Source organism: Schistocerca nitens, unplaced genomic scaffold, assembly GCF_023898315.1.
Source record: "Schistocerca nitens isolate TAMUIC-IGC-003100 unplaced genomic scaffold, iqSchNite1.1 HiC_scaffold_363, whole genome shotgun sequence".
NCBI classification, from domain to species: Eukaryota; Metazoa; Arthropoda; class Insecta; order Orthoptera; family Acrididae; genus Schistocerca; species Schistocerca nitens.
In genome coordinates, this window is record NW_026045897.1 from 230,921 (window position 1) to 241,734 (window position 10,814).

A 10,814-nucleotide genomic window follows, 5' to 3' on the forward strand; every position below is an offset into this window, starting at 1 on the left:
AACCTACATCCTTCTGAATCTGCTTAGTGTATTGATCTCCTGGTCTCCCTCTACGATTACAAATTTGTTAACATCGAGTATAGATTTAAGTGTCAGGAAGTCGTTTCTGAAAGTATTTGTATGGAGTGTAGCCATGTATGGAAGTGAAACGTGGACGATAAATAGTTTAGACAAGAAGGGAATAGAAGCTTTCGAAATGTGGTGCTACAGAAGAATGCTGAAGATAAGGTGGGTAGATCACGTAACTAATGAGGAGGTATTGAATAGGATTGGAGAGAAGAGAAGTTTGTGGCACAACTTGACTAGAAGAAGGGATCGGTTGGTAGGACATGTTTTGAGGCATCAAGGGATCACAAATTTAGCATTGGAGGGCAGCGTGGAGGGTAAAAATCGTAGAGGGAGACCAAGAGATGAATACACTAAGCAGATTCAGAAGGATGTAGGTTGCAGTAGGTACTGGGAGATGAAGAAGCTTGCACAGGATAGAGTAGCATGGAGAGCTGCATCAAACCAGTCTCAGGACTGAAGAGCACAACAACAACAACAACAACAAGTTCATTAAACACGCACTTCCTAAAAGTCAAAGTCCCTTACGATGTTGAGCGTTAAAGTACAGACTGAATAAACAAGATGTCGTGCAGGACGTTCTCGAGTGAGAATTCTGGTTGATAGAATCCTTGTAGAATCGACGCCTGTCCCAGGAAAACTCACTGGGAGCGAACTGGTCTGATCTGGCCTGAGTGCAATCCTAAATACCACTCGGCGCTGGGGTATAGCCTGGCATATTTTCGATCACGTGTCTTGGAGAAAAGAATAGGTCCATGCAAGCTGCGGTGACTAGCAGTGCTTGGGTTGCCTCCTGGTGGGAGGTGGGAACATGACCACCTGTCTTCTGCAGAACTACACCCTGTGTGTTAGGTACCTTCAAAGCGCCGATTTGTCGTCGGTTGCTGACACTGCAGGCGTAAAGTCTCAGTACTGTACCCATCTCCCACACAGATGGGAGGGGATGGCCAAGCCACCTCACCGTTCCTGGAGAAGACAGCTGGAGGTCTGCATGTGACGTCTACGCAAGCTCCAATTGCTCGGTGCACGTAGTTCCGCCCTAAGTCCGTCTGTTGTCAGTGCAGGCGCTTTGGACTGAGGGGGCAACCGCCCTGGACTTCCACGAGACTCGTTACAGCGTCGCACGCCCCAATTGCCCGGCTGTCTGCTGCAGTAAACCGAGCGCCGCTCTGGCTCCCACTGTAGGATCGCAACGCGTGAACCTGAGATGCAGGAGAGTGCGAAAGCGAAACTCGATTCGAAACAATAGTCCTGAGTGCGAAAGACGATGTTTGGGAGAGAGTTTCATTAGTGAGCGGTGAGGATGTCACCTACATGTATTCTAGCAAGCGCTCTGGTCTCCTGTCTTACAGATCCGTGAGGATGTCACCTACATGCATTCTAGCAAGCGCTCTGCTCTCCTGTCTTACAGATCCGCCACCACACATCTGAAGACACATGTCTGCAGAACACGACAAAGTTTATGTTCTGAAGCATTAGCAAATTCTGCGAAAGCTACAATAATTGAATAGTAGTTTCAGAGACTTCTGTCCATTTGCATTAGCATTGGGTGTAGGATTTCAGGAGTTTGTAAATATCGGTTCAGAACTGGAATACTTACACATTTCCAACAATTTGCCACATACTGCAACGGTAGCAGGAAACACTGAAATACAAGCGAATGAAATCCGAGCGAATGTGATGCCTAGAATTATTCAGACCACAGGAGTGAGTGCATGAGGATGTACAGCGGATATGTGCATCGATACATATCGGAAAATGTGTTACCTATCTGGTTCTGCTCACTTCGCTTAGCAAGAGTAGGCACTGCGTATTGATGACGACTCACTTTTCTGAGAATAAGAAATAATGTGAAGAATTTATGAAGAACTACGACACGGAAACATTATTCAAATTGTTAAGAGCAAATCCAAAAGCATTTTAATAAGATATCGTTTTCCACTGACCAAAGTGCCAATATATGAAAGGGACAGCAATCCTTTCAGCGTTATGCATGCATTACACATGTTTCGAACACAGTCCTGAAACACATATCGGATGACGATTATTTGTAAGTGGGCTTGTTGTGGTTTATCGCATGACTTATGTTGCTAAAGATAGTGTCCGTTTCATGAAGAAAACTGGTGACGGGAATTCGATGTAGACAAGCTTGAAGCAAGAAATGGAGAGTAAGTGGAACAGTATGTAGTATGTAGTAAGGCAGTACCACAAAATCATGAAACTGCTTCCAGAGAGAGGCGTCTCTGAAAAACTTACTGGTTACAGCAACAACGGTGCGAAAGGACTCGAGACATTTTTAGAGCCATTGGCAGACGCAATAAGGATGGTGGAAGCTGCCAAGTTTCCAACAGTTCAGTTTGTTTTATTATAGGTGCACAAACTGAAAAGTAAATATAATAAAGTCCCCGCACGTTTAAAATACTCTAGATGCACCGCGTGTCGAGCAAATGAAAATTACTCTCAATTGCAAAATGTTGATTTCAGTGTCACCGGTATTTTGGCAGTACAGTACAATGGTTTTATTATCATCTGTTAACAGTACATAGTAAGACTGCTGAAACACCGCTGTCTCCGTCTCGCAAATGAGAAAGTCGAAACTCTGACGCTGCACGGAACAGTAACAGTTCTGTCGCCGCCCTTCTGATTATTGGAAATGATATCTGCATCTGATGGAGATGAGACGTTAAATACCATGTGTCATATGGGTGATGGTATATCAGTTTCTGATAAGCTAGAACAAAATTATGAACATGGACTTAATGCCTTACACTACTTTGGTCATATCATTCAATATTTGTTTATTGAGGGAACGTGAGCCGCACTCAGCACCCAGAGAAATGAAGTCTTTTTCGTAGCGACTAGATTGTGGGCCACGTCGCACTCAATCTACCGACGAAGCTGACTTGTATTTAACCCGAACAGGTAGTCGTGACGACGAAGGTCTGGAACCGCGCGACCGCTACGGTTGCAGGTTCGAATCCTGCCTCGGGCATGGATGTGTGTGATGTCCTTAGGTTAGTTAGGTTTAAGTAGTTCTAAGTTCTAGGGGACTGATGACTTCAGATGTTAAGTCCCATAGTGTTCAGAGCCATTTTTTTATATTTACGATGCTCGCAATAATAAATTGTACTTCGTTCCACACAATATAATGTACAAAAAAAAAAAAAAAAAAAAGATTGCACTAGGTAAGTACCGAACGTATGACCTTTCAATCAGTAACCATTAACGTTAACAGGGGACCACTGTTACTGATATAACCTGGCCGCTAATCTACACTACATTAATACAAATACAGTTGTTGTGTCCTATAGCCTACTTTTGATCGTAGTTTCATTCGAACACATTTTAAAATCATTGCATTCTCTTGTACTTTAGTAATCATTCTCCTAATGTCAAGAGTGCAAGGGAACAGTAGAACAACCATAGACAACATTTTTGTTCATTCCTCTTTACTAGAAGGGCATTCTGTTAGCAATAAGGTGAATGGCCTTTGAGATCATGATGCACAAATTTTAAGAGATTTTTGTGCTGCAACACATGTTAAATATAGTTATCAACTTTTTAGGAAAGCTGATCCAGTTGCTGTAGAGACCTTTGTAAACCTTATCAAGGAACAAGAGTGGCAAGATGTTTATAGTGCTGATACAGTAGACGATAAATATAATGCTTTCCTCAAGACTTTTCTCGTGCTCTTTGAAAGTTGCTTTCCGTTAGAACGTTCAAAACAGGGTACTAGCACAAACAGGCAGCCTGGGTGGCTGACTAGAGACATACGAATATCTTGTAGAACAAAAAGTGGCAATTATATCAAAACGTTAGAAACAGTCAAAATCTAAATGCAGCAGCCCATTACAAACAGTATTGTAAGGTGCTTAAAAATGTTATTAGGAAGGCAAAAAGTATGTGGTATGCACATAGAATAGCTAAGTCTCAGGATAAAATTAAAACCATATGGTCAGTCGTGAAGGAAGTGGCTGGTCTGCAGAGACAGGTCGAGGATATAGAATCAGTGCGTAGTGGGAATGTCCGTGTTATTGATAAGTCGCATATATGTACAGTATTTAATAATCACTTTCTGAATATAGCGGGTGAACTAAATAGAAACCTAGTCCCAACACGGAATCATATAGCGCTCTTAGAAAAAAGTGTTCCGAGACTGTTACCTGAAATGCTCCTCCATGATGCTGACAAGAGGGAGATTGAGTTAATAATTAAATCACTAAAGACCAAGAACTATCATGGATATGACAGGGTATCTAGCAGAATACTGAAGTATTGTTCTATGTATGTTAGCCCAGTACTTAGCCATATCTGTAACTTTTCCTTTAGGAGTGGTCGGTTTCCTGACCGATTAAAGTACTTGGTAGTGAATCCACTTTATAAAAAGGGAGACAGGGACAATGTTGACAATTTTAGACCTATTTCTATGCCATCGGTGTTTGCTAAAGTTATCGAGAAGGTTGTATATACAAGGTTAATGGAGCATTTAAATTCACATAATTTGCTGTCAAATGTACAGTTTGGTTATAGAAATGGTTTAACAACTGAAAATGCTATAGTCTCTTTTCTCTGTGAGGTTTTGGACGGATTAAATAAAAGGTTGCGAACGTTAGGTGTTTTCTTTGATTTAACGAAGGCTTTTGACTGTGTTGACATAAAAATATTGCTGCAGAAGTTGGACCATTATGGAGTAAGGGGAGTAGCTTACAATTGGTTCGCCTCTTACTTTAAGAACAGAAAGCAGAAGGTAATTCCCCGCAATATTGAGAGTGGTAGTGATGTTCAGTCCCAATGGGGCACTGTTAAGTGGGGCGTTCCCCAAGGGTCGGTGCTGGGGCCACTGCTGTTTCTTATTTATATAAATGATATGCCTTCTAGTATTACAGGTGATTCAAAAATATTTCTGTTTGCTGATGACACCAGCTTGGTAGTGAAGGATCTTATGTGTAATATTGAAACAGTATCAAATAATGTACTTCATGAAATAAGTTCGTGGCTTGTGGAAAATAATTTGATGCTAAATCACAGTAAGACTCAGTTTTTACAGTATCTAACTCACAATTCAACAAGAACCGATATGTTGATCAGACAGAATGGGCATATTATAAGCGAGACGGAACAGTTCAAGTATCTAGGCGTTCGGATAGATAGTAAGCTGTTGTGGAAAGCCCATGTTCAGGATCTCGTTCAGAAACTAAATGCTGCTTTATTTACCATTAGAACAGTATCTGAAATAAGTGACAGTTCAACACGAAAAGTAGTCTACTTCGCATATTTTCATACGCTTATGTCTTATTATTTTTTGGGGTAATTCTTCTGATTCAAAAAGGGTATTTTTGGCTCAAAAACGGGCTGTTCGAGCTATATGTGATATAAGTTCGAGAACCTCTTGCCGACCCCTATTCAATAGCCTGGGAATTCTGACATTGCCCTCACAGTCTATATTTTCTTTAATGTCGTTTGCTGTTAGCAATATTAGCTTATTACCAAAAGGTAGCAGCTGTCACTCAGTTAATACTAGGCAGAAATCAAATCTGCATGTGGAAAGCACCTCCTTGACTCTTGTGCAGAAAGGAGTGCAGTATTCTGCTGTATCCATTTTCAATAAGCTACCACAAGAACTCAAAAATCTTAACAGTAGCCCAGACACTTTTAAGTCCAAACTGAAGAGTTTCCTCATGGCTCACTCCTATTCTATCGAGGAGCTCCTGGAAGAGCTGAAAATTAAGCAAATTCCAGTGTTACATTGTTGACTTTCTTTATTTAAACTTACGACTTGTCGCCTGAATATGTTTCTTATATTTCATTTTATCTGTTTCTACTATCGTGTTATAATTTCATGTATTGACTCGTTCCATGACCATGGTAACTTCTCCTTAATTTGGTCCCACGGAACAATAAATAAATAAATAAATTTCATAGAACAATTTGCAGACAAAATTTTATGGGATAGGTCTGATAAAAATATAAAGCAGGCGTAATCATATAGGCACGTTTATGAATTCTTTTTACAAAGGTATCTTATATATATACACTATGTGATCAGAAGTAACCCGACACCTGGCTGAGAATGACTTTTAAGTTCGTGGCGCCCTCCATCGGTAATGCTGGAATTCAGTTTGGTGTTGGCCCACCCTTAGCCTTGATGACAGCTTCCACTCTCGTTGGCATACGTTCAATCAGGTGCCGCAAGGTTTCTTGGGGAATGGCGGCCCATTCTTCTTGGATTGCTGCACTGAGGAGAGGTATCGATGTCGGTCGGCACGAAGTCCGCGTTCCAAAACATCCTAAAGATGTTTTATGGGATTCAGGGATGTTATTGTCGAGTAACCACTCCGCCATAGGCCGTGCATTATGAACAAGTGCTTGATCGTGTTGAAAGATTCAATCGCCATCCCCGAATTGCTCTTCAACAGTGGGAAGGAAGAAGGTGCTTCAAACATCAATGTAGGCCTGTACTGTGATAGTGCGACTGAAGCCCTCTCCATGAAAAACACGACCACACCATAACACCACCGCCTCCGAATTTTAATGTTGGCATTATACACGCTGGCAGATGACGTTCACCTTGCGGTCGCCATACCCACACCGTGCTATCGGATCGCCACATTGTGTACCATGATTCGTCACTCGACACAACGTTTTCCATTATTCAGTCGTCCACCGTATACGCTCCTTACACCAAGCGAGGCGTCGTTTGGTATTTACCGGCGTGATGTGTGGCATATGAGCAGCCGCTCGACCATGAAATCCAAGTTTTCTCGCCTCTCACCTGTCATAGTACTTGCAGTGGATGCTGATCCAGTCTGGAATTCCTATGTGATGGTCTGGATACATGTCTGCCTATTACACATTACGACTCTATTCAACCGTCGGCGGTCTCTGTCAGTCAACAGACGAGGTCGGCCTGTACGCTTTTGTGCTGTACGTGTCCACGTTTCCACATCACTATCACATCGGAACCAGTGGACCTAGGGACCTTGGGTTCAAAATGGCTCTGAGCACTATGGAACTTAACTTCTGAGGTCATCAGTCCCGTAGGACTTAGAACTACTTAAACCTAACTAACCTAAGGACATCACACACATCCATGCCCGAGGCAGGGTTCGAACCTGCGACCGTGGCGGTCGCACGGTTCCAGACTGTAGCGCCTAGAACCGCTCGGCCACTCTGGCCGGCCTTGTCTTGGGCGTGGATGTGTGTGAGGTCAGGTTAGTTAGGTTTAAGTAGCTCTAAGTCTAGGGGACTGATGACCTAAGATGTTAAGTCCCATAGTGCTCAGAGCCATTTGAACCATTTTGAAAGGGTTGTCTCTCTGCCGTTGCATTCTCGAACGTCGCGCGGGAAAAACGAGTACTTGAAATTTTTTGTGCGAGTCCAGATTTCTCTTACTTTATCGTGATGATCACTTCTCCCTATGTAGATGGGTGACAACAGAATGTTTGCGCAATCGGAGGAGAAAACTGGTGATTGAGATTTCATGAGAAGATCCCGTCGCAACGAAAAACGCCTTTGTTTTAATTCCAATTCACGTATCGTATCTGTGGCACTATCTCCCCTAATTCGTGATAATACAACGAGCCGCCCGTCTTTGTACTTTTCCGATGTCTTCCGTCAGTCCTACCTGATGCGGATCTTACACCACGCAGCAATACCCCAGAATAGGGTGGACAAGCGTGGTGTAAGCAGACTCTTTAGTAGACCTGTTGCACCTTCTAAGTGTTCTGTCAATGAATCGCAGTCTTTGGTTTGCTCCACCCACAACATTATGTATGTGATCTCTCCACTTAAGGTTATTTGTAATATTGAATTTACAGCCTTCAGATTTGTGTGGTAATCGAAATTTAGTGGATTTTTTTTAGTACTCATGTGAATAACTCACACTTTTCCTTATTCAGGGCCAATTTCCACTTTTCGCACCATACAGGTATGTTATCTAAACCATTTTGCAATTCGTTTTGGTCATCTGATGACTTTACAAGACGGTAAATGACAACATCACCTGTAAACAATCTAAGACGGCTACTAAGATTGTCGTTAATATAGATCAGGAACAATACAGGGCATATGACACTCCTTGGAAACTCCGGATGTTACTTCTGTCTTACTCGTTCACTTTCCGTTTGTTACTACGAACTGTGACAGTTCTGACAGGAAATCACGAATCCAGTCGCACAACTGAGGCGATATGCCATAGGCATGCAGTTTGGTTAGAAGACACTTGTGAGGAACGATGTTGATAGGCTTCTGGAAATCTAAAAATATGGAATCAATTTGACATCCACTGTCGATAGCACTCATTACTTCATGAATATATTTTCTGAATCCGTGCTAACTATAAAGTTAGTAAAAGAAAACATGATCCCTAGAAGGCTGTAATTTAGACGGTTTTTATTTAAATCGTGTGATTAGCTAATTCGGCGACTTGCTGTTTTCAGGCATATGTGTAATGTGTTGTAATTGTCAAATTGTTTTTCACAGCACGTGACATTGCAGCAAGCTTGCGTTGCTTGTCTTTGTGCTCACTGTTACGGAGTAAAGTCAGGCGGCGGCACGCCAGCCGGGAACGAGGGAGCTGAGGGGGCTGCGAAGAAGACGTCAGCCACTTGCACGCAGACTGTCCCCCCTCCGGCACGACAACGTGACAGCGGCGGCCTCTATGCGAACAGGACATAAGCGCCACAGCCGACTGGCCGCGGCACAGTTCGAGGGAACCTTGAAGAGTAGCGATCTGAATGGAAGTGTCAACTGTATTACTTCACTTGTATTAGAATTGTTATACAGAAGAAGCTTGTTTATTTCGGTTGTAACCCTTTGCTTGCGACACATCTATGTAATTCTCAAATTAAGTATTGTCGTTTACTTTTCGTGATAAAACTCGTTAATACGATTTGCTTGAATTGTTTGTCTAGAAATCCGACAAAGCTGGTTTCCTAGACACCTCACATTCGATGACTTGGCAGGATTCAACGTATGCCAAACACTTCCTTGGCTAGCAAGGTAGCTGGATCTCTCCCCAATTCAGAACGTTCGTGGTGCGTCGCTTTCTTTTTGTAATACAATGTTTCTGGATGATGTAAAGGGAGAAACGTTCTGTTACGTATTCGTGATGATCCGTGCTGACTATAGAAACACGAACACCACGTTTGCAAACCATTTCATACAACAGAATCACCAAAAACTCCAGTAAGAAGTAATAATAATAATAATTAGTAGACAGCTAATACCCTTCTACAACAACTTAAATAAGATCTCAACAGTAAGTACAAGCGTAAGATGTCAGCATTTTCAACTGAACAGATTATTAATTGAGGCTATAATTTACGGATAACATTTGCGCTGAAAACTTTACGCCGGCCGCTGTTGCTCCTAGGCGCTTTAGTCCGGAACCGCGCTGCTGCTACGGTCGCAGGTTCGAATCCTGCCTCGGGTTTGGATGTGTGTGATATCCTTAGGTTAGTTAAGTTTACGTAGTTCTAAGTCTAGGTGACTGATGACCTCAGATGTTAAGTCCCGTAGTACTTAGAGCCATTTGAAGGATTTGAACGGTTTGAAAATTTTACCAACTTGTGATTTCCAATAAACCTGCGGTTTCAGTCCACAAGTCCTGAACCACAAGCCGATTATGGCATTTTTCGTCCTCTGCATCGCACAAACTTACTCTTTCTTGGGCTAAACTTATCAGTACAATTTTAGTGTGCGAGGAAGTCGACCGATTTCACCGAGGGCAACAAACTGATTTGAATTTTACAGATTGACGAAGTCTGTACGATCAAACGATGAAATCGGCTACAGCGTGACCGGGCACGTGGTGATGCACTGATCTGAAAAGAACGGCAGTGTTCGCCGATCTCGGTGGACGGCGGAATCCCCAGAATTCCACTGACTCTGCACATGCCGGTACTTTCCCTCCTCATGCTCACACGAAGGAGCGCTCTAAGCTACTAGCCGAAGGTGTGAGTGTCGCTAAGAGAGACTCTCAATATGTGACGCCTTCCTCCACTGCACCAAGACTGTCTCGTTGATGCAATTATGCAAGATGGTTGGTTAGATTCATGTTCTATGGATCATTCGATCAATAAAAAGTAATAATGTGGAACGAATCATTTTATATTTACAACACAGATTAGTTTGAAATTATGGCTACGTGCTGATCATTTAGAAGTTAGTGTGTATTTCTTTATTTGTGTTTGTACAGCTGAACACTGGCCAGAAGTGTGTGGGACTTGCGTCACGAGCGTTCCGTGTACAAAACTTAATTGTCTACACAGACAGCTCATCTACTCCAGGAATCGAGGATCTGGACGATTTTTGCCTGATATCGACATTGATACTGGCATCATAGAGCTCCAGGTGATTCCAAGACTTTCGAAAATGCTTTGATTTAAAGTGTGAAGTGGGATAACAAATGACAAAAGAAGCATTTTTCTCATGTAACATAATTACAAATTAACAATATTCTGATTATTGTCCTTTTCTTGTACTGTGAAACCTTTCTTCTTGCCAGATTGTATTATTCCACGTCCAGGGCAAGTACCCTAAATGTTGTAATGAGGGGGTTTGCGACTGCCAAAATGCATCTAAAGGGCCGCATCTTTTGATTGGACTTTCATAAAAGCTTAATATTATTGCACCATTTACAGAATATAGACTTCAATGTGTGACGTAAATTTAAACTAGATACGTCTACTCGTTTCTGACAAAAAGGGGTCTTAACAGAAGACAGACAGGCAGACAGCCTGGTAACA